Source organism: Sarcophilus harrisii, chromosome 2 (assembly GCF_902635505.1).
Source record: "Sarcophilus harrisii chromosome 2, mSarHar1.11, whole genome shotgun sequence".
NCBI classification, from domain to species: domain Eukaryota; kingdom Metazoa; phylum Chordata; class Mammalia; order Dasyuromorphia; family Dasyuridae; genus Sarcophilus; species Sarcophilus harrisii.
Genome location: NC_045427.1, coordinates 407,063,487 through 407,088,871, shown reverse-complemented (window position 1 = coordinate 407,088,871; position 25,385 = coordinate 407,063,487).

Below are 25,385 nucleotides of genomic sequence, written 5' to 3'. Positions count from 1 at the left end.
TGTAAGAGTGGAAGCCACAGAGTTACCAGACCCCAAAGTTATTAGACATATACAGGTGCATCTGATTTTTTCTGAAATTACCCAGAATAGTAATTCTTGGTTCCTCAATCTTCTCCCTTTCTCCCTACCTCCTTCTCAGAGAAAGATGTCTATTCCTAAAACTTATTTTCATTTCTTTAATGTTCATTTACCTTCCTTTTCAAATTGTCTTAAAAACCAGTTTTTTGTTAACTGTGATTACCTATGGCATTACTAAAACATTTGTTTCATTACTCAGATGTATTTGAGAAAGATAATGGGAAGGGATGAGGATATTGGGGGAAAAGGAGAGAAATACATTTTCCAATTGCAATACATATTCTCTAGAGAAGTTTTCCTGACTCAGGGCTCAGATTCAATTTTACAAATTTCCAGATCAAAGAGAGAAACTTAGACCTGGACTTTTCTAGGTAACAAGTCAAGAGTTTGGTTAGAAGAGACTGGTATGAAAGGAAGCACCTTTCCATTTTCCCTTTCCATTGTGTCTCCTTGAGGAAAGGAAAATCAGTTCTTCAGAGGAGAGCTAAAAAGTGGTTAAAGAGAAGGCCATACCCTAGCATTGTTGTTTGCTGTTTATTTTGAAGACAAATAAGACCTGAAGACATGTAAAGTTATCAACCAGTTAGGATCTAGTTCCTAACTTGACAAACTTTTTTTTGTCAAAATTATTATTTTTTTGGGGGGGAGGTAGAGTAGGAAGAGTCACCCTTTATTTCTCTGGCTTGTTCTCCCACCTAAGGAAACCCTAGTAATATTCATATTAAGCTTGTTTTATTTTATCTAAAGGGGCACAAAAAACAAGCAGTTAGATTGACTAAACATCTCATTCCTACCTATTTTTCCAGTCTTATACATTATTCTCCTTTAAACAATACATAAGTTTAATAAAGGGCGATACTCTAAGGAAATTAGGTGAACAAAAGTTAGTCTGTCTCTCAAATCTGTGGAGAAGTAAGGAATTTATGGCCAAAGAAGAACTAGAGAACATTATGAAATGTAAAATGGTTAATTTTGATTATATTAAATTTTAAAAGTTTTTGTACAAATAAAATGAATGCAGTCAAGATTAAAAGGGAAACAGAAAATTGGAGGAAAAAAGTTTACATCTCAGGGCCTCATTTCTAAAACATAGAAAATTTACTCAAATTTATAAGAATACAAGCCATTCTCCAATTGATAAGTATATGAACAATTTTTAGATGAAGGAATTAAAACCATTCCTAGTCATATGAAAAAATGCTCTAAATTACTATTGATTCAAGAAATGCAAATTAAGACAACATTGAGGTACCACTATACATTCCTCAGATTGGCAAAGATAACAGGAAAATCTCTTCATTCTGGAGAGCAGTTTGGAACTATACTCAAAGGGCTATCAAGCTGGGCATACCCTTTGATTCATCAGTATCTTCCTATAGACAGGAATGCTGTCTATATCTCAAAGAGATCATAAAAAAGAGGAATGGATTCATATGTGCAAAAACATTTATAGCAACTGTCAAGTTGTAATGTCAAGAAATTGGAAAGTGAGTGCATGCCTATCAGTTGGGGAATGTCTGAATAAGTTGTGGTATATCAATATTATGGAATATTATTGTTCTGTAAGAAACAATCAGTAGGATGATTTCACAGAAACTTATATGAACTAATGCTAAGTGAAAAGAGTAGAACCAAGAGAACATTGTACATAGCAACAACAAGACTACGTTGATGATCAACTCTGATAGACGTGGCTCTTTGCAACAAGGAAGTGTTTGAGGCCAGTAGACTTGTGATGGACAGAGCCCTCTGCTTCCAGACAGGACTACAGGGACTGAATATGGATCACAACATAATATTTTCACTATTTTTGTTGTTTACTTGCTTTTTTTTTCTCATTTTTTTCTTTTTTGATCTGATTTTTCTTGTGCAGTATATAACAAATGTGGAACTATATTTAGGAGAATTGCATGGGATTAATTGATAGTGGATTGCTTGCTGTGCAGGGGAGAGGAAAAAAGGGAGAAAAATTTAGAGCACAAGGTTTTGCAGATAAATGTTGAAAACTACCTTTGCCAAAACTAATGTAAACAAGATTAGAAGGGAAGCAACAAACTGGGAAAACATCTTCACAGTTAAAGGTTCTGATAAAGGCCTCATTTCCAAAATACATAGAGAACTGACTCTAATTTATAAGAAACCAAGCCATTCTCCAATTGATAAATGGTCAAAGGATATGAACAGACAATTTTCAGATGATGAAACTGAAATCATTACCACTCATATGAAAGAGTGTTCCAAATCATTATTAATCAGAGAAATGCAAATTAAGACAACTCTGAGATACCACTACACACCTGTCAGATTGGCTAAGATGACAGGAAAAAATAATGATGATTGTGGAGGGGATGCGGGAAAACTGGGACACTGATTCATTGTTGGTGAAGTTGTGAACGAATCCAACCATCCTGGAGAGCAATCTGGAATTATGCCCAAAAAGTTATCAAACTGTGCATACCCTTTGATCCAGCAGTGTTTCTACTGGGCTTATACCCCAAGGAGATACTAAAGAAGGGAAAGGGACCAGTATGTGCCAAAATGTTTGTGGCAGCCCTGTTTGTAGTGGCTAGAAGCTGGAAACTGAGTGGATGCCCATCAATTGGAGAATGGTTGGGTAAATTGTGGTATATGAATGTTATGGAATATTATTGTTCTGTAAGAAATGACCAGCAAGATGAATACAGAGAAGCTTGGAGAGCATTACATGAACTGATGCTAAGTGAAATGAGCAGAACCAAGAGATCATTATATATTTCAACAACGATACTGTATGAAGATGTAATCTGATGGAAGTGGATTTCTTTGACAAAGAGACCTAATTCAGTTTCAATTGATCAATGATGGACAGAAGCAGCTACACCCAAAGAAAAAACACTGGGAAATGAATGTAAACTGTTTGCATTTTTGTTTTTCTTCCCGGGTTATTTATACCTTCTGAATCCAATTCTCCCTGTGCAACAAGAAAACTGTTTGGATCTGCATACATACATTGTATCTAGGATATACTAGGACATATTCAACATATATAGGACTGCTTACCATCTAGGGGAGGGGGTGGAGGGTGGGAGGGAAAAATCGGAACAGAAGTGAGTGCAAGGGATACTGTTGTAAAAAAATTACCCTGGCATGGATTCTGTCAATAAAAAGTTACTATAATAATAAAAAGAAAAAAAAAAGAAAACTACCTTTGCATGTATTTTGAAAATAAAAAGCTGTTATTTTAAAAATATCCATACTCTAGCCATTTTATCTTACTTTGTTTTCTTCACACATAAAGTTCCATCTCCCACCTCTGAGCATTTGAACTGGCTGTTCCCCACATCTGGAGTGCTTTCTCCAGCTTACTAACTACCACCTCCAAGAATCCCTGGTTTCTTTCAAGTCTCAATCACAGGCCATTTTCCATAGGAAATTTCATCAGGGCTCTCCAGCTGCTACTGACTTCTCAAAAATCATCTTTTATCTGTTCTGTTAGGACATTGCATCTCTTTCTCTCTCTCTCTCTCTCTCTCTCTCTCTCTCTCTCTCTCTCTCTCTCTCTCTCTCATTTACATCACTACATCACTAAAATATAAAATTCTTAAGGAGAAGATAGGTGTTGTTTTGTCTTATATCTCCAGAGCTTAGCACATTGCTAAGCACAAACTTTTAATAAGGAATAGTTGATTGATTGATTAGATACAGGCCCGATTTTGTTTAACCCAATAGACTATAAAGAATAGATTCATGCTTAATACACAGAATATCAAGAAAATATTTTTCTTCTTTCTAGAGAAAAACATGCAACCTTTTGGTGGGTTTCCTAAAGACCGAGGCAAATATGACATAATAACACTGAATAACTAGATCCAGGTTCTTCCTTGGTGCATGTGAGTTCCTTCTTTGCTTCTCTTTCTTGCCCTACTAGGTTGTACAGGTGGTGCAGCCTGTGGACCTCTCTATTACTTCTCTGATTTTTTTTTCTCATTTAGGTTCCAAATCCATTTATCTCTATTTTATTAAAGATTCAATCCTTGTATCAGACCCCTTTAGAATTCTCCTTTAGAATATCCATTTCTCTTTTCAAGTTGCTGTCTGGGGCTGCCATAAAAGCTCACATGGTCCCCTGTAGAGAATATACAGACCATTTTTTCAGGTATATGTTCCATGTGATTCTCCAGATGGTCTGTTTTAAAGACCACGCCTAGGATTGGCACAGGTGTGTGAACTCTGAAGCATCAAGATTTGCTGAAACTTTGAGGCTATAAATTTGGGTCATTACCAAAAAAGGCCACTTCCTAGCAAATACACAGGACAATAAGTGTCCATACTTGATCCAGGAGATGTAAAAATAGGGGGAATTTACACAATTTATACAATTCTTCTTGACCCAAGCTGTACATGTTCCATATGATTGTTGGGAAAGTTATGAAGCAAGAGTGATGGATACAACAATGGTTTAATAAGAAAAATTTTAGAAAGCTAAAATTCAGGCTGAATTAAAGTCAGAGTGAATGCTAAGGACAACAAAAAGGGGCTTTTTTTTCTTTTTCAGAGTTGCTCCTTTTCAGAGCATACTTTTTCAGAGTATGCTAGTAGATAGGGCAATAAGCTTGAAATCAGAAAGCTCTGGAGTCAAACCCTGTCTCTGACACTTGTTTGGGCCCTCAGGAGGACAAATTACTTAACATCAATGAACTTCAGATAACTCTTTAGGATGCATTTACTAAGTCATACATGATTTCAATTGCTTTGGTGGAAGGGGTTCCCATATCCAACAGTAGGAGATCTCTTTCTCCTTCTTCCTTCTCCCCAAATCCTTTATTCTTGTGTTGGTGGCAAGAGAAAGATTAAAGAAAAGAGGAATATTGTTCTTTCAAAGATCATCACTAATCTCCTAATCAATGTTTTAAAAATTTTGACATTATTGATTATTCTATGCTACTGAATATTCCTGTGTTCCAAAATCTTCGTTGAATCTCTACTGTCTCCTGAGTAAAGTTCAGTTTCTTCTTCTAGTATCCAAAGCCCTACTTAAACTGACACTATCCTTATCTCATGGTACTCCTTCTCACACTCAATATATTCCATCGAAATGGGAGCCCTGCTCCCTGAATATGTATTATATTCATATGCAGGACAACAACAACAGACCATTCTCTATTTGTAGAATTCCCTTTTTCCTTTTCTTTACCTATGGAATAGGTAACAATAAATGTTATATGCATATATAGTTTTGTTTTGTTCTGTTTTTATATCTCCTATATTTCCAAGAAACCCATCCTTATAAGAAAGAATAAAAAGCTGGGGCAGGAGGAAGAAGAGAAGAATTCAGCAAAATCAAACAATAGATCCCCAGAATCTGACACTAGATGTCAAATAATCACAGTCCTTTCCTTCTGCAAAGAAATAGGTAGAGGTATAGATAAAGGCATTTTAACAGAACTCCTCTTTGAGCCAAGCTTGGTCAATATAATTGTTGTTAGCATGCTTTTATTTATTTTTAAATTTTTTTCTAGTTTTTGTTGGAATCCTAGTGTCAACTCAACTTGAAACAAGGTGAAAACTCAAGGGTGATGTCAGGGTCCTGGTGTTAATTCAATAGAATTGATACAGTGCTTGTTGGTTCACACCTTAGAGGGAATCCTTGCAGGGTGATGGGTTGCTAATACTGATAGACAATAATGCTTGTGTTCACACCTCCCTTGAAGCTCTTAGGGCCAGAGAGCATGCTGGGAGATATCCCACAATCCCACTCTCAGAGAAGCAGCATAAATACAGCTTCAGTGAGCCACTCATGAATTTTTTACTTGGGAACATTCCCAGGGGTCGGAGAGGAGCACTCTGGGAGGAAGCCTACAAGCCCTCTCTTGAAGGCAAGAGAGATTCATTGCATCTTCCACCTTGGTGCTGGCTGGAGGCTGAAGAAAGCAAAGGCAGAAGCAAAGGACAAAGCTGCAAAAGCTCTTGGAACCAAGCAGAGAGATAGGCCTCTGAGCTAACCGGGATATATTGAAGGAAACAATAAAAGATCTGAACTTTTACCAGCTGGCTGTGTTTTGGGTGATTATTTACTTGTAACTGAAACTAAAGCTGCCTCCAGAAAACCTCTCCGAGAAACCTGCTTTCTCCCAGATAGAACCATTATATTTTAAAGAAGAAAAACACCTACAAGTTTTCAAGTAATAATTCATTTTTATTTCTTAAATTATAAAAATTAAATTCCGTATTATTTTCACTTTCAAATTCTCTACTCCCACTGAGAAAACAAGAAATACAAAACCCATTACAAGTATGAAATCATGCAAAACAAATATCTGAAATAACTATGTTCTACTAGGGGGGAAATAAGAAAAAATAAAAGAAAAAAATATATTTTTAATCTGCACTCTGAGCCCATCTGTTGTTTATCTGAAGGCAGATAGCATTTTTCATTATAGAGAACTTTGGAATTGTAGTAGGTTATCAATTGGTGTTCTTATTCATTTAAATTGTTGTATTCATATGTTTTAGTCATGATGTATGTTATTTTTTCTATTTCTGATTATTTTACTTTGCTGTTGATCTATTATATTCATCATATTTATTATTTCTTATATCACCAGTATTTCATTAAAGTTATTCATCATAACATTTTTAGTCACTTCCCAAACAATGGACATCTGCTTCTTTCCATTTCTTTACTTTTTCAAAAAATACTGGTATAAATGTTGTGATATTTTTCTTTCTACTATTGATCTCCTTGAGGTATTAGTGTAATTATGAAATTTCTGAGTCATTAGGTATAGACATTTTAGTCACTTTCTTTTCATAACTCCAAATTGCTTTTAAGAATGGCTAAAGCAATTCACAGCTTCACCAACAGTGCATTTGGGCTTCAATTCTTCCATTACTGACCATTCTCATCTTTTTTTTCATCTTTGCCAATCTGCTAGATGTGAGATGAGACAGTTGCTTTGATTCTCATTTCTTTTCTTATTAATGATTTGGGGCATTTTTTCATATGGTAGTTAATTGTTTATGATTATTCTTTTGAGGATTGTTTGTCCCCATCCTAGAACCATTTATCTTTTGGAAATGTCTTTTGCTTGCCAATATTTTAAAGCTCAACTTGTATGCTATCACCTGGAAGGAGAGTGGAGATTGCCAGTTAAGAGCCTCAGGGATCTGTTCTTGATTTACTTCTCATCAACATTTTTACCAATGAATTGAATAGATAGCATGTTTACCAGATTTGTGAATGACACAACTAGAAACAACTAGACGCAACTTAGACAACAGATTGGAGCAAGAACTATGGGCCAAATCTAATTAAATGAAATCTGAAAGTACTAAATATAAAGTGTACAAATAGGTTCAAAAGACAATTCAGAACCCTTCACTCCCACTCTCCAAATAAAGTCTTAGGGATTGTAAGGGAATAAAAGCTCAATGTAAATCAAATTATCACATGGCAGTCATCAAAAAACATAATATGATCTTAGACTGCATTTATAAAAGAACAGTGCCACAGAATTATAGAATTGAGTTAGAAGGGACCTACTATGTTCTACTTTAACCTGTACATGAAAATATTCTTACTATAGCATACCTCATTAGGGGACTTCATACTCTGCTTGACAACCTCCAAGGAAGGGAAATCCATCATTTCGAAGGAGGGGAAGTGTTCATTCTACTTTGGGAAATCTCTAATTGTTAGAAAATTTCAGACAACTCTATTAGGAATTAGTCTCATTGTAAGGAAGCTATCTTTTAACAAGGTAAACTATAATCCTGGTATATTCTTCCCTAGTCAAAATACATATAGAATATTATGTCTTTTCTGGGTACCACATTTTAAAACGACATTGATGAACTCAAGTTTGTCCTCAGTGAATACAACTGTGAAGGGATAAGAAATATACCTTAAGAAGATTAGTACAAAGAACTGTGCATTTTTAGCCTGGAATGAAAACAGAATGGTTAGCTGCCTTTAAGAATTTGTAGCTGTTATGTAGAAAAGAGATTAGATTATTTCTGCTTGACCCCAGAGGGCAGAAGGAGGAGAGACAGATTTTGGCTCAATATAAGGAAAAACTTCCCAACAATTAGAGCTATCCTAAAATGGAATTAATTGCTTCAGAAGGTCATGAGTTCACTATCACTGGCATTCTTCAAGAAAAGACTGGAACTCTGGTCAGGGAAATTGTAGAGAAAAATTTGGTACAGGTTAGACTAGAAAACCTGAGGTCTTATCCAATTTTGAAATTCTGTGTTTCTGTCGGGGGAGTGATCTAAGTATAAGACCCAATCCCTACCCTCTAGGAATTTGTGGGCTAATTAAAGAGATAAGATATAATGAGGTAACTAAAAATACCAGGCAGCCACTGGTAAGTGCCAAATGAGTGCTACACAGAAAAAGAGTCAGAGAAACTCAGAGATGAGGGAACTCCCTATGGACAATGAAGTCAAGGAAGGCTTTATGGGGAGGTGAACTTGAACTAGGCCTTGAAGGATGCCTTCATTTTTCAGTCATGTATTTTACTAGTCTTTCAAAAGTAGAGACAAAGACCCTGAACATTGATGGGGAAAAGGTATTTGTCCCTTCAAAGCCCTCTTGAATCTCAGGATTGGACTCTCCCTCTGAAAACAAGAGTAAAGAATATGTCTGAGACTTCTAAGCTACACGAAATAACAGTATTATAATAATTTTGTTCCTTACTGTTTGTTATTAGAATGACAGAAAAGTAAAGTTCTTTAAAAAAAAAAAAAAAGGCAAAAGATGACCAAATTCCCCTTTATCTTCTCCTCCCCACCCCCTTTCAGTTACTAGCTTAAAATCCTGAAGTCCTATAATCTACCATGTCATATCCACTAACTGTGGATATACATCAAGGACTTGTCTGGAGTTTGCTTTTCTCATTTCTCTGTGTTCTCTCCTTTGATGACTTCATCAGCTTCCATACGTTTAATTTCTCTATGTAGAGGGTTACCAAATTTACTTACCTGGCCCTAGTGTGTCTCATGAGCTTCAATCATGTGTTTCCAACTACCTATTAGAAAGCTTCTACTATATATCCTGTAGCCATCTTAAACTCAACATGCTCAAGACAAGACCTCATCCTCTTACCCTTTTAAAAACATCTTCATTTCTACTGAGTATACTGCTGTCCTTTCAAGGATTCAAGATTTTATTCTTGGTGTTAATCTCAACTCATTTCTCTCCCTCACCCACATATCTCCAGTTGCCAAAACTTGTCATTTCTTACTCCTAACTCCTCTATTTGCTCACTTTTCTCTACTCAAATAGGCCCCACTTTTGTTCAGGCTCTCATCAATTTTTGTCTAGATTGTTCCAATAGACTCCCAATTGGCTTCCCTACTTCAAGTTTCTCCCCATTCCAATTAAACTCCACCTCCCCAGCTGCCAAAGTAATTTTCTCATAACACAGGATTTAATCAGTAAGTTTCAGTGACTCCATTTTACCTCTGGGATCAATATGTATATATATATATATGTATACACATGTGTTTATATGTATACATATACATATATACTTATATGTTTATATATGTACAAATATATTTATATAGATGTGTATAAATAATATTTTATATGTTAATGTATGTGAATAAAACTCTAGTTGACATTACAAATCTCTTTCCAACTTATTGTACATTATTTCCTTTCCCAAATCCCATACTCCAACCCTGGGAGAATCCTTGATTGTCTAATCAATTGCTATTTCTCATACACACAGTTTTTCTAGGATCTTTTAATTTATGCCTTTCACTTGCTTGCAATGCATTCCTTCTTACCTCCAACCCTTAGAATTCCTTATTTCTTTCAAACTCAGCTCAAATGGTACTTTCTACACAAGACTTTTCTTGAATCTCACTCTACACCCACGTGTGGGTACCCTTCCCCAAAAAACTATCTTTAGATCTACATGTAAACAAATATGTATATACTTATAAGTGTGTATGTAAACATACATATATACATGACACATCCCATGGTAGAATGTACACTTCTTAAAGACAGAGAATGTCATTTCATCTTTGTCAGGGCCTAATTCATAGTAGGTGCTTAATAAATACTTGTTGAGTGATTGCACTGAGCCAGACAGATATTCAGAGCATCTACATTGCTCCCAAAAAGGGCAGCCATGGACAGATTCAGGAACCAGCTACTCTTTTTGCCCCCACATTCAACCACCCTGATGAACTGAAACTTCTACTAAGATACTTCCTAGACTTACAGTCAAGTGTGTCTTTTAGTGAACTAATTATTAAGATTTTTTCATGGTTCTCTATTTTTCTCTATTCCTTCTGCTAGCACCTTACTATAGGCTTTATTACCTCCTATAGCTTCCTAACAGATCTTCCCTGTTCTGTTCTCTCTTCCCTCTAATCCATCCATCATTCCTCTGCCAAAATAATCTTTCTTAAATATTCTTGTGATTATTTAGTCATTGCAGTCATGTTTTACTTTTTGTGACCCATTTGGGGTTTTCTTGGCAAAGATATTGGGGTGATGGGACATTTCCTTCACTGGTTCATTTTAAAAATAGGGAAACAGAGGCAAACAGGGTTAAGTAACTCACTTAAAGTCACATAGCTAATAAGTGTCTGAGGTGTCACAAGGATGTCTTCCTGACTCCAAGCCCGGAGCTCTATCTCCTGTTGTACCTAGTTGCCCTTTCTTACATATTAATAAAACTTGTCAAATAACTCCTCTATTCAGAAAGTTTTGGCAGTTCCCTATTGCCTACCAAAAGAAATTTAAACTCCTTGCCTGGCATCCAAGATACTCCAAAAGCTGTGGTTTCTTCAAGCATTAATATATATAGTTTTCTTTTCCACATACACTGTACTCCAAATTGTCTACTTTCTATTACCTGAACTTTCTATTTGCCTTCCTATCTCTCTTCAGACAATGTTCTATGCAGGGGATATACTCCTTCACATTTTTTAACCTATATTTTAAGCCTATTTTTTACTTATTTATCATAGATATTTTTGTCCTATTACCTGAATTTTTTTCAGGCTCTTTCCAGGCTATGCTTTATATGTATTCATTCACATTTTTAACCTATTTATCATAGGTATTTTTGTTTTATTTGTCATTTATCATTTATCACTTGGATAAATGAATTGCAAATCATCGTCATTCCAAATGACCTTCTCTTGTCCTTAGCCCACTTCCCGTAGCTTCCTTGACTGGACTGAGAATAAAGAGTGTCGCTTCTGGAAACCACTCTGATTTAGCATATAGAGTCAAAGGCTGAAGGGAGTGGGGAGGTGATGGAGGGGAGCCATGATTCTTACTAACCTCTCTTTTCTCAGAAACCTCTGATTTCCATGGGGAAACCCTGCTTTCCTTATGTCACTCCTCTGTACTAAAACCCTTAGTGACTCCACACTGCCCACTTATATAGTGGTCACATTCCCCTTATTGGCATTCAAGGCCCTCAAAAATTTCTTCCCACACTATTCATTCAGGTGGACACCAAAGGTGTATGAACAGCCTTGAAAAGAGTTCAGTAAGCCCTCACACCAGAATAATACCCCATATAGTCCAACATATATATAATGTGTACGTGATAAGGGCGATGAACTAGGGACAAGTATCTCTAGACTCTCAGATCTTTGAGGGAAGGATTAGATCTCACCTAAAGGTCGTATTTTCTTCAACTCCAAGCACAGTGTTATGTTCACAATAAACAATTGATAAATGGATCTTGATTTACTTTATTTTATTTATGAGAGGGTTGAGGGGTGATCATTATAGGTGTGAGAGAAAGAAGAGGAAAAGGATCTAGCAAGGTTTCATAGAGATGGTATCAGGGTTGAGACAGGGACATGAATGAACAGGACAAAAAATGACTCCAAGAAGTTGTTGCATGTGCAGCAACCATAAACTCTCTCAGCAAATGGGTTAAATCAGGTTGAGGGTAACTGACAGGTTTTTAATCTGTCAGTTAGGGAGTTGTTTACCCCAAGCACATGAAGATTTCTCTCAGTAGACTGAGTGGATGAAAATAATTTGTTCCAAGGGCCATGAAGGTGGTTGAAGCAGGCACTATATGGTCCTTGGTCAGACCTGCATCCTGGGCCATCACCAATCATTCTGACTTTTGTCTTACCATTATGCTTTGATGGCTCTGGAAGAGAGAGTGAGACTTACAGCTTTGTGCAATTCTGCTTCCCTTTAAGCCAAGTAAAGACACTGTCTTGTGATATCATTGGGAAAAAAGGGCAAATAACAACAATATGTAAAACTGGAGTTAGGTTTATCTTGTCTTGGTGGTCTCTGTACCAGCTCTCTGTCAGAAGACCAATAGCAGTAACAACTTTTATCAGTTAAACATCTAATAGGAATACATATGAAATTCTACCAACTATATATAACTATAGGATGGAGGGGATATAACTAGACTACAAATTATATGAAAAAAGACTTTTGGTAAGTTCAGTATGAAATATGGCAGCTAATAAAAGCAAATACAATCTTGGACTCCATTCAATTAATAATGATATAATTCATTATTATTAATTATTTGTTAATCAATAATAAATTAGTTATTAGTAATAACATTTACATAGCACTTTAATGTTCACAAAGAATTACAGGGTAACTTCATTTGAATCTCACAATAACCTCGTGAGGTCATTCTATTATTATTTTCATTTTACAGATGAGGAAACTGAGGCTGAGGGAGACTAAGTGATTTCTTCATGGTCACACAACAAAATGAAATTTGAAGACTAAAAATTCAACACTCTATTCACACATCACCTAGCTGCCTATTAATAACCACTTATTAAGTTCCCACTGTCTGCTATTGCCATTTCCGAGTGTAGGGAATAGAAAGATAAAAAAATGATGTGGTCCTTGCTCTTGAGAAGAGTACAATTTATCATAGATGATATAGTATATACATACAAATATCTAAAAAATAAATTTTGGCGAGGTGGTTAGTCATTGCAAATGTCAAGATAAGAAAGGCTTCCCACAGAAGGCAGTGCTGGAGCTGAGTTCTGAAGGAATTCTAAGAGGTGGAGGTAAAAAGGGGCTGCATTCCAGCTCTGGAGTATTACATATAAGGAAGAATTAGAAGACCAGTCTGGCTGGACTATAATATATAGGAAGAGTAGTTATACATAACAAGATTGGAAAGATATGTTGGTACCACATTATAAAGGACTTTAAAGCTGAACAGAGGAGTTTATATTTGATCCCAAATGTAAAGGGGAAGGAGAAGTGTCTCAGTGTGGGTATGCTGTGTTGTATTTTGCTCTTGTGGGTTGTGTATGTCCATATGAGTTTACCTAGACGTAGCTCACAGGGAGATAAGATCTAGAGTCTCCTCTCCATACATTTCTCCAAGTAAGACTGCTCATTCTACTCTCTTCAGAAATTTCTTCTTCTCTCTTTATCATCTTTTCAGTCTTTCACTCTCTTCATGGATCAGAAGAGAGTCCCTCTCTCCCTTCTTCTTTCCCTTCTTCCCTCCCTCCCTTTCTCTCTGTGTGTGTATATGTATGTATGTGTCCCTGTATGTCTGTCTGTTTGTCCCTCTCATCTGCAAGTCAGAAGACCAGGATCTCTCTTCTCCCAGTAATCATGAATTCTTCCCTAATGCAGACACACAGCAATCAATCTAAACTCTTAAGCTGAGTCCCATAAAATGAGCTTTAAGGCTCATGTTACAGGAGACATGGAAATTTATTGAAGGAATGACATGGTCAGACGCACTTTAGGAAGGTCATTTTGACAGCTGTGTGGAGGATAAATTGGAATGAGGAGAGACTTGAAGCATGGAGGGCAAGTAGGAGGCGAGTGCAATAATCCAGCTGAGAAGTAATAAGAACCCGAACAAGTGTGGTAACCATATGGGCAGAGAGAAATGCACAGATGCAAGAGAAATTATAGAAATAAAATGGACAAGATTTGCCAACTTGGACATGTGGGTGAGGGAGAGTGAACTGTCAAGGATAATGCCAAGGTTATGATAGTGTCCTTAAGAAAAAATAGGGAAGACAAAAAAGGGATGTTTTCTGGGAATGATAATGAGTTCCATTTTGGACATATTGAGTTTGAGATGCCTATGGGATATTCAGTTTTCAATGACTAATAGGAGTTGGAGATGCATGGCAAGAGTTCAGGAGACTAGGGCTGTATATATAGCTCTGGGAGTTATCTGCATAAAGATGATAATTAAACCCATGGAAACTGATGAGATCACCAAATGAGAGAGTGCAAAGAGATAATAGAAGAGAGCCCAGGACAGAACTCAAAGGAATACTCATGGTTAGGTGTCATGATGTGAATGATAAATCAGCTAAGTAGGCTGAGAAGTGGTCATGTTGGAAAACCAAGATTACTTGATGTCATGGTAACTCAGGGATGAGAAAGTATACCCCAGAGAGATCAAGAAGGATAAGGACTAAGAAAAGACCTGGTAATTTAAGAGATTCTGGGTAACTTTGGAGAGAAATTTTTCAGATGATTGGTGAGGTCAGAAACCTGATTGTAAAGGGTTGAAAGGGAAATGAAATGAAGGCAATGGCTAGAGATAGTTTTCTTCCTAAAATATTAGCTGTGAAAGGAAGGAGAGATACAGCATGATAGAAAGGGGGAGGGGGATAGAGTCGATTGAAAGGTTTTCTGACTTGGACTGCTCTTTTATTAATAGTATAAAGAAGAAAGGAGATTCTTGTTTCATTGCCCTCATCCCTGGTTGACCACACTTCGAATATTTTGTTCCATTTGGGCCATCACATTTTAATCACATTTTATGGACATTGACAAATGTATATATTTTAAAGATGGTGAAGAAAATTGGGACCAGAAAGGAACGAGGGATCTTAGCTTGAAGAAGAGAAAACCTAAGGGAGATATATTCATTGTCTTCAAATATTTGAAAGATTGTTATGTAAAAGAATCATTAGGTTAGTGTTGCTTACCCGAAATCAGAACTAGGAGCATTATGTGGAAATTGCAGAGAGGCAAATTCTGATTAGATATAAAGGAAAACTTCCTAATAATTAAAGCTGATGAAAAGTGAAATAGGCTGCAAAGGGAAGCAGTGGGTTCCTCAAAACTGGAAGTCTTCAAGTAGAGATTGAATGATCACTCACACAAATTCTCTATATGACCAACAAAATGAATATTACAACTTTTGGGACTTTAATTTCCTCTTCTATGAAATGAGGAAATGACTGGGATCCAAGGTCAAGTTTTAGGATATTGTGACTTCTGAAGTCCCTTTCAACCACAAAGTTCTATTACATTCTCACACACAATCTCTCTCTGTTTCTCTCTTGTGTCTTTCTCTCATCTTTTAGTCCTTTTGGGGCCACTCTGATGCATTTTCTTAAAGGCGTTCCAGATGGTTAATTTTAAATAAATGCAAATCAAATTAACATATAAAAACTTTCCATGTGCCCATTGGCATATCATACTCTGTGACTTGTACTAGAGAAGATGTGATCTCTGCCTTTGAGGTGTTTTTCTTCCATCCATTTATGAGGACAAGAAAATTTCATGGAAAACAATTGAATAATCATAGATTCAAAAAAGTAAATAACCTGTCAAACAGCAGCAGATTTAGTGCTCTCTCCACTATTACCAAATTACCCTCTCAGGAGCACCCCTACTCCAAAAATTACTTTGTATATATTAGGATATTTATTTATTAGCAACAATTATTTGCCCTATTGGTTATAAGCTCCTTAAAGTCAGAGACTGTTTTGGTTATTGTCTCATTATATATTTAGAATTTTAGGGAACTTAGAGGTCATAGAGTACAAGCACTTCATCTGATAGATGAGGAAATTGAGCTCAGTTAGATTAAGTATCTTGCTTAGGGTCACTGAGTTCCTCTATGTCTGAAGTGGGATTTGAACTCAAGTTTCTATGGCATCAAATCCAAGGCTCTATCTTCTGTTACCATTCTGCCTCTAGTGTCTGATCAAAAAGTAGGTACTTAATCAATGTTGATTAACTGATTAACAGATGAATTAAAGTATTGTAAGGATCTGGAGGAAGGAGAGAACAGCAAAGATCAGACTGTACAGGAAGAATTTATTGAAGTTGTAGGATGAGATGGATCTTAAAGGATGGGTAAAGAACAGGAAGAGCATTTTAGGAAGAAGGAACAGCATGAACAAGGGCCTGGAAGGGATATATTCAAAGAAAAGACTGACATGGTTGGGACAGTGGGAAATAAGTGTGGGAAAAAATTATTGAGGGCCTTAAATGTCAATAAGAGGAATATGACCTTTATCCAGTAGGCAGTGTGGAATCACTAAGGGTTTGGGTACAGAGGAGTGACATAAGGAAAACAGGTTTTCCCCGTGGAAATCAGAGGCTTCTGGGAAAAGAGAGATTAATAAGGATCATGGCTCCCCTCCATCACCTCCCTACCCCCTCCAGCCTTTGACTCTATGTGCTAAATCAGGATGGTTTCCAGAAGCGACACTCTTTAATTTCAGACCAGTCAAGGAAGTGAGGGGAAGTGGGCTAAGGACGAGAGAAGGTCATTAGGAATGATGATGATTTACAACTTATTTGTCCAAGTCCCTTCTGCTGGAGACTGAACACTAGGCAGATAATAGGGACAGTATCCCGGGGCCTGGGCCAGACTGCCACTAAGATCTTTGGGGTCAGGTTGTTCCAGGAGAGTGTCCAGGCTCCACATAGCAAGTCTTCTCAGCTGTCTACCTGGGGGACATAGGCTGCCAGATGCTGGGGCAAATTTGCATTTCACTCCGTTTGCATTTTTCCCTTACAGGCTCCCTCCCGTGCTCCGCCACATATGACTGACATTTTACCAAGCGCACTTGCTAAAGATACCATTGCAACTTGAAAAACAACAGTTGGTCTGCAAGCTGCTGGAGCTATCCAATGCCCAGAGGGGAGGCTCAGAACAACAATTTGCTTTAAAAGAAGATGAAGTATAATTGCCCTTTACTCTGTCTGTCCAAGAGCTCTCTCCCACTCCATTATGTCCTGGGAAATCAAGGCCTGTCTTGCTGCGGTCGCTATTCCCCGACAGCGTTCCAGTAAATTACATTAGCGGAAAGAGGGTCTCCCGTGGATTCATCAAAAGTTTTTCCAAGCTCTTCGGCAAACTTCAGGGAAGGATTTGCATTCATCAGCACATTGTTGGATCAAGTTCTAGGGTCTGAATACCAGGGGGATACTGCTGCTATTTTTAGAGAAATTAAATAGAACAAACATTCATTGCTGTTGTTGCTACTCTATTTTCATGGTTCCGATGAACCTGGAGTCATTTTATTATAATAGGACAAGACTTTTATTAACTAATCCGCTTTTGCCATGACCTGGGACAGTATTAGAAGTAAGGTGGAGCAGAGTAGATAAGTGCTAAACTTGGAAATCAGGTTGACTTTGGTTCCAGTCTCATCTAATCACTTACAATCTAGATGACAATAGGAAAATCATTTAACAAATCTGAGTTTCCGATAATTCTCTAAATAGAAAAGCTCTGAATTTTAATCAAAAGCCCTGGGTGTGAACAATCTATTCTTTGTGTGACTTTGGGAAAAGCATAAACTCTCTGAGCCTCCTTGTGAAGTCAAAAGATTGAACTGGATAGTAATTCAGGACTCTTCTGATTTTAAATCTTAGGAGCCTATGAACTGTAAATTATAAATAGATAGCCATCTGCATAGGTGGAGAGAATTTCCACACCAGAGAGTGCCATGTTAGGTGAAATCATAGGTATTTGAGGGGAAAAAAAAAATCTGATGGAATGACAGTCTACTTTTCCCCAAAATCCCACAGAGCTCACAGGCAAAGTCCTAGAAAGGAAATTACTTTGGTTGCCCAAAGAGCAACTGCCTTTTGGTTTCAGGACCCTCAGTTTCCACATTTGCTTAACTGCTCTGCCAAAGATGCATACTTGTTTATTTTTTTCTGCATATGCTTTTATAATGAGTCTGGATGGCTACTGTGCTAAGTTCCACTCCTCTATGAGTTTTTGCAAAGAGCAGAATGTCTGCCCTGTTAGCCAGGCTTTCTGGATCTGTCAATATGGCTCTAGCCCAGTATGTCTGGTAGTGATTATTTTCTAACACGTTCTCAGGCTCCTATTTATAGTCTTGTGTTAATTGCTTTATCAACCCACATTTCAGGGCTGATTGCTGGTGCATGATATTAGCAACATGATTGTTCGTTCCTGTTGGCAAATCGACAGCAACTAGGGTGGTGCAGGCTGCCTTTGGATATTCAGGTGAGCAAGAAGGACGTTGACCCACGGAACCAACCACTGACCTGCCAACACAGGTCCTTCCTTCCCTCCAGATAGCGTGTCTTGATTTAGCCAGGAGACAGCTGCCATTTTATCTGCAGAATCTTGGCTGAGATGATGAGGGTAGATAACCTGACAATATTTTTTGCTCCCATTTCTGAATCCAATCCATTCTAATCCAACGAGCATTTTGGAACAGCAGTATGACAGAGTAAGTGGTGAGCCAGTCTGAGGATCAGGGAGCCTTGGGTCCAGTTTCTGATATATAAAGATTGTGCAACCCTGCACAAGTTATTTACACTCTCCTATCTCCCAGCCACTCTCCAAGGCCAAAGTCTCAGAGCAGTTACATTCTGGAAGAAGAGAGATTCTTAACTTAGTGTGTGTGTGTGTGTGTGTGTGTGTGTGTAAAATGAACCCCTTTGGCAGCATGGCAAAGTGTCTGGCCCCTTTCTCAGAATAATGGTTTTTAAATGCAAAAAAAAAAAAAAAAAAATCCTAGAATCACAAAGGAATCAATTATGTTGAAATACAGTTCTTAAATATTTCAAAAATAAAAAACAAGGTTATACATCCCATGTTAAGAATCTCTGCAGTCTGTGCTGAATTCTTGTAGGGTACAAAATCAAATCACAGGACCTGCCTTCAAGGACTGTTTCGTAGGCACAAACTATGTACCTAGCTTGATCCCTGGCATAGAGTAGGAACTAAATAAATCCTCTCAGTTGATTGATTGATTGATTGATAAAGCTTATATTTTACAGTGTGGGTTATGCTATGTATCCATTAAAAAAACCACAAAATAATCTGAGCAAGGGGAAAGTACTAATAACCCAGTCTAATCTATTAAGTACCCAATATATAAGACACCATGCTAAGCATGGAGGATTAGAAAGCAAAATGAAAAATATTTCCTGTCTTCAACGTATATTATATTGGTGTTGGGGCATAGAAAGTGCAATGTAAAGAGATAAGTACACATGTGATCGTGACAGAGTGCACTAAACGATTAGAATGGAACAGGGGTTGGAAAGGTTTGCCATAACAGGTAAGCCATGAGGTCAACTTTGAAGGGAGCCGTGGATCCTAAGGGTAAGGGGAAATGCATTCCAGGCTGGGGGGACAGCTAGTGCAAAACACAAGAGTAAGAAATAGGATGCCAATTTCAGGGAACAATAAGTCAATCTGACTGAAACTTTTAATGTATAAGAAGAAGTAATGTTAATAGACTGGCACCAGATTGTGAAGGTTACCAAGTGCCAAGCTTAGAAATTTGTATTTGATCCTAGGGCAAAAAGGAGACACTGGATATTCTTTTTTTCTTTTTTTGCTGAGGCAATTGGGGTTAAGTGACTTGTCCAGGGTCACACAGCCAGGAAGTGTTAAGTGTCTGAGGTCAGATTTGAACTCAGGTCCTCCTGACTTCAGGGCTGGTTCTATTTACTGTATCACCTAGCTGCCCCCTACACTGGATATTCTTGAACAAAGGAGTGATGTGGTCCGTGTTGTGCTTTGTGAAGAATCTACAGGCAGGCTTATAGTAGACCTACTGATGGATCAGACAATGACTCCCTAAAAAAGAGGAAGAGGAAAAGTTGTGTAATCGAAAGCTATGAATTTAGTGATCCTGGGTTTGAATTTCAGATTTTTCTACTGTTGTGATCTTAGGCAAGACACATAACTTTCCTGGTCTCCTCATTTCTAATATAAGGAGAGAGGAAAGCAGCTAGATGCTGCAGGAGATAGAGTATCAGGTTTGGAGCCAGGAAGATTCAAACACTTACCAGCTATGTGACCCTGTTTGCCTCAGTTTCCTCATCTGCAAAATAAGCTGAAGGAGAAAGCAAACCACTGAAGTTGTCTTTGCCAAGAAAACCCCAGATGGGGTCATAAAGAGCAACGACAACAAAAGGAAGAGGAGGTTATGATGAATTAAATCATCTCTATTTAGTAAACATTTATTAAGCTTTTATGTGTCACGCATAGTGCTAGGTAGTAGGGATAAGCACACAAAAGAAAAGAAAGTAAAATGAGAAAAAAAGAAGAAAAAAGGAAAGAAAAGAAAAGAGACTCTACCCTCAAGGAGTTACATTCTACTGGTTGAGCACCCTACAAATCCTTCAAGCTCTAAATTCATTAAACTCAATGTGGATAGAGCCACTCAATGAACATTCTTTTTGGTCAATTAAAGTGTCTTTAAATCAGACTTGTTGGAGAAAGAATCCATAGTTTAGTAATCTGGGAGCCATGGATATTGTTGGTGATAAGTAATCTCTCATCCCTGTGTCATGGAATGAGCCTTTCCAGTCTAGTGAAGGACAGTCATGATGTTTTGGGTAATGGGCTGTTAGTTTTGTATGGTTCTATTTTATTACATCAATATATAATGCATGTGGTATGTGAATACATTTATATGTCCAACTCTTCCTCCCCATACTGAGAAAACCTTGTTGATATTTTATTCTCATGTTAATAGGCTGTAAACGTATTAGTTTTGCTCTATGGGTGACAGAATTCAGAGTGCTTTGAGATTTATAGGTTTCACTTTGCAAATGTCATAGAATGACAAAATATCAAAACTGGAAGGTGAACAATTCAAAAATCATTTTATAAGTGAGAAAAAGTGAATCATATCCCTACTTGGTAGTAAAGCTAATGCCAGAATCATTTTTTCTAGCAAACTTTTTTTCTATTGAAGTACAATCTTTTTGTTGTAAAAGATTATGGAAACAAAACAATTGTCCTTTGATTGAGGATCAGATGAACAAACTATGATATGTGGCTATAATAAAATATCATTTCATTGTAAGAAACAAGAAGGATGAGGGACTCAAAGAAACACAGGAAAACTTATACAAACTGATGCAGAGTCAAGATGCAGAACAGGAGAATAACATCCATAACATCCTTGTTAATCAAATGACACTGGGTTCCTGACTGTTCCTTGAACAAGACACTCCATCTCTCAGCTCCAAGACTTTTCTGATTGTACATCATGCCTGGAATGCTCTCCTTTTGTTCTTCCTATTGACTTTTGGTTTCCTTTAAGTCCCAAATAAAGTTCCATCTTTTACTAGGTGTCTTCTCCAATCCCTCTTAATTCCAATGCCTTCCCTCCTGTTATTTATTTCCTATTTATCCTGTATATAACTTGTTTTGTATGCATGTTGTCTCCCCCATTACACTGTAGATCTTTGAGGGCAGGGGCAATTTTGTGTCTCTTTTTATAGCCCCAGAGCTTACTCAGTACCTGGCACAGAATAGGTACTTAATAAATATTTATTGATTGGTAAATTAATAACTAAATTCTAATCGAAAGAAATTGATTCCTGATTAGAGAACTCAAGAGAACATCTGAGAAGCATACTTCCCTCATTTCAGCAGAAAGGCAAGGTTCTTAATATACCCTTTGGTTCATATACTATCATCAAATCATAAAGGTAGAACTGGAGAGGACCTTAGAGTTTATCTAAGCCAATCCCCTCATTTTACAGATGAAAAAACTGAAATTCCAAAAGGTTAAGTTACTTGACAAGGATTATATGGGTAGAAATTGACAGAACCAGTATTCACACTAGTCATACATTTATGACTATAAACTCATCATTCTTTCCCCTGGACCATGTATGTTCAATGGAGCCACTGAATCAATTAGTTTTACTTAACTATTTTTCTTTGTGGTCATAGAGAGGTCAGTGGAGAAGGGGAAAATATCTAGAAATGATCTGTGGTAATAAAAAGGAATCAACAAAGCTATTTTTTTTTTTAAGTAAAATTGTCACGGAGCTTTATAGCATCTCCAGTTTGGCCATTCCTGTCATGAAGTATTAAAGCTGAAAAAAACAAACAACAAACAACAAGCAAACAAACAAACAAAAATCCTTAGAGGTAATCTAGACCATTCTTTTTATTTTACAGATGAGAAAAAAAATTAAGCTAGAGAAAAGTAACTTGCCTAAACATCACATAGCTAATGTTTTAGATAAAGTGATTTCCACCATTGCTTTGTTCTTGATTGATAAAGCTGATATGTATTAAATACCCAGAGATCAAGTGAGTCTCCCCAAAATGCTGATTGTATTTTCTTTGCAGTTCTGGATTAGACAGTTCTTCCCACCCCCCACCCCACCCCTCCAATGAAGTAGGCAAGAAGGCATTCCATTCATTCATTGCATGCCTCTGATAAGTTTATAGATGGAGTTCTGGTCTTCAAGACAACCAATTATCAAGTAAATATCCCTCAATCAACAAATATAAATATCTCTCAATCTCAAACAGTGTCTGTTGAGCATCTACCTTGCCTGAGCCTTAAGCATTAGCTCAGACTCAATTATTACTATTTTCTTATTTCCTGACTAATTATTGTGGAATCTACTTTGTATCATTTTCCACCATGATAATTTCCAACAATGCATTCTTTGGTCATGTTGTTATCTTCCTCCTACCTCCTTCAGCAAGTCTTGCAGATCTTTCTGACAGCATGTGATGTTTCTAATCCCTTGTTTATCTTTCTCTTACGGAACTTCACAGAATCATAGATTTGGGAACTAAAGGGGACCATAGAGGTCATTTAGCCCACCTTCTTTCATTTTGTAGATAAAGAAACTGAGCCTAAAAGGTTAGGTAACTTGTCTGAGGTCATGCAGGTGACAGTGTTGCTGTGGAAAAAATCAATGACCTTGTCAACATCCTTTCCAAGGATGTACACATGGATGTGGATGCACAATTGCCAGACATAGCTCGGTGTTTGGGAGGAAAAGTCTGGGAGAGAAGAGGTATTAGGCTGGAACCAAACTGAAAGTCTACAGAGCTATTGTACTGACTTCATTGAAACCCGAACAATCTATGAGCTCCATGTCAGAAAACTGAACAGCTTCCATTTGAACAGTGTTAGGAAAATTCTGAAGATCACCTGGCAGAATAAATTTAGTACTGGATATTGAGGTCCTTTCTTGAGTTCAATTGCACTCAAATTCCACTACAGAGAGCACAGTTTTGAGGGGCTGGCCATCTGATTACCAAATATACCTTTACCAAAAAGACTGTTTTACAGAGAACTCACATGAAGTTCAGAAGAGATACAAGAACTCCCCCAAGGTCTCTCTGCAGGACTTTAATATTGATTATGAGACCCAGAAGTTGCTGACACAGGATTGCCCAGCATAGTGTGCTTGCTGCAAAGAAGATTCTCTGCATTATGAGCAAGGCAGAATCACAATAGCACAAAGGAAACCTGAAATGCACAAATTTATTTTTTATAATAGCTTTTTATTTTTGAAATACATGCAAAGATAGTTTTCAACATTCACCTTTGTAAAATCTTTTTTCTTCCTCCTCCCAGCAAGTAATCCACTATAAGTTAAACATGTAAATGCACAAATTTAGAGATATTTCTATCCCAAATGTTCAAAAGTACTATTTGTACCTGATCTGTGGTAGAACCTTTCAAGCTCATATTATACTGATCAACCACTGTCTAACACATTGTACTTTGACCCCAACTTCGTGATGTTATTTGATTCTCTTTGAGTATGAAAGACTAACTAATAGAGATTACAGTATCAGAAGGCAAGATTTAAAGCCAGATTCTCTGCCTCTCTATTTCCCACCACATTTCACTGGCTCCCATCCTATCTTAAACTACAGTTCCTTGTTTATTTATCTTACCTCCTCTACTAGACTATATTTGATGACAAAGAACCTGCTATTCATTTTTATATCTTCTCTCAGCAATTTAAACATTCCAAAATTTTTATAGGAATAAACTGAATTTTTTTAAGTTCAAATAGTTTATGTAATATTTTTATTTTCCCCAGTTACATGTAAAACAAATTTTATATTTGTTTTTAAAACTTTGAGTTCCAGATTTTCTCCCTTCCTCCTCACCTCCACTCTCCATTAAGAAGGCACATGTGAAGTTATGCTAAGTATTTCCATAAAAGTCGCATTGCAAAAGAAAACATAGATCTCTCCTTCCCTCAAAAAAAAAAAAAAAAAAAAAAAAACTCTCAAGAAAAATAAAGTTAAAAAAAAGAGTATGCTTCAATCTTACTCAGACACAATCAGTTCTTTCTCTGGGATATGGATAGGATTTTTCATCATAAATCCTTCAGAGTAGTCCTGGATCATTATGGTATTGCTGAGAATAGCAAAGTCATTCACAGCTGATCATCTCCCAACATTGCTATTATATACAAAAGTATACTGTGCATTTTTTAAACTTGAGTTCATGGAGGACTTTCCAGGGTTTTTTGAGAGAGTCCTGTTCATCATTTCCCATAGATAAACAATATATCATCATAACCACATACCACAATTGATGGGCTGGATTGAATTGAATTGAGCCATATTTCCTGACAGAATAAAATTATTTTGTGGATGGTAGATGATACATTGTTGGTGGAATTGACATGGTCCTATGTATGTTTTGGTCAAAGAAGCTGTTTCAGGAGATCAAAAAACCAAAAGTCATTGCAGTTTCCCAAAGCTGTCTCTCCTCACAATAACCCTCTGTGCTGTTATGAACATCTCTCATCAAAAAATCTGCTATTAAATCAGAACCCAATTGCTTCCCTATTACCAGCAGATTTTATTGCTCTTATAATCTACTATTAAAATATGGTCATGGGTGACATTTCCATAATTCTGTCAAAGTCTTTTCTTTTTGCAACCACATTGCATCTGGGTTCTGACATGCTGGGCCTTCCCAAATGCTTCCCCAGAATCACAACCTCATGTCAATCACCAGCAAATCATCCCCAGAGTCAATTTCAGAATGTCAGAAATCCCAAAAGACTCTCTTTGGATTATTTGGGAAGTATTTATTTTGATTTTTTCTCATCCAAACTCTAACAATCATTATTCAGTGAATGACATCTTGCCAGACACTCCCGGAAGAATCCACCAGCCATCTGGATTGGCCAGAAGGAATGTTATATTGACTCAGAAAAATGAGATCTCTTTCTGTGAGTGTTGTTTCCCAAAATAACCCACGGATCCAGGAAGGACATTTTGTGATTGACCCTTTTTCAGAAATATGTAAAAGAGACTTGCTTGTGTAAATCA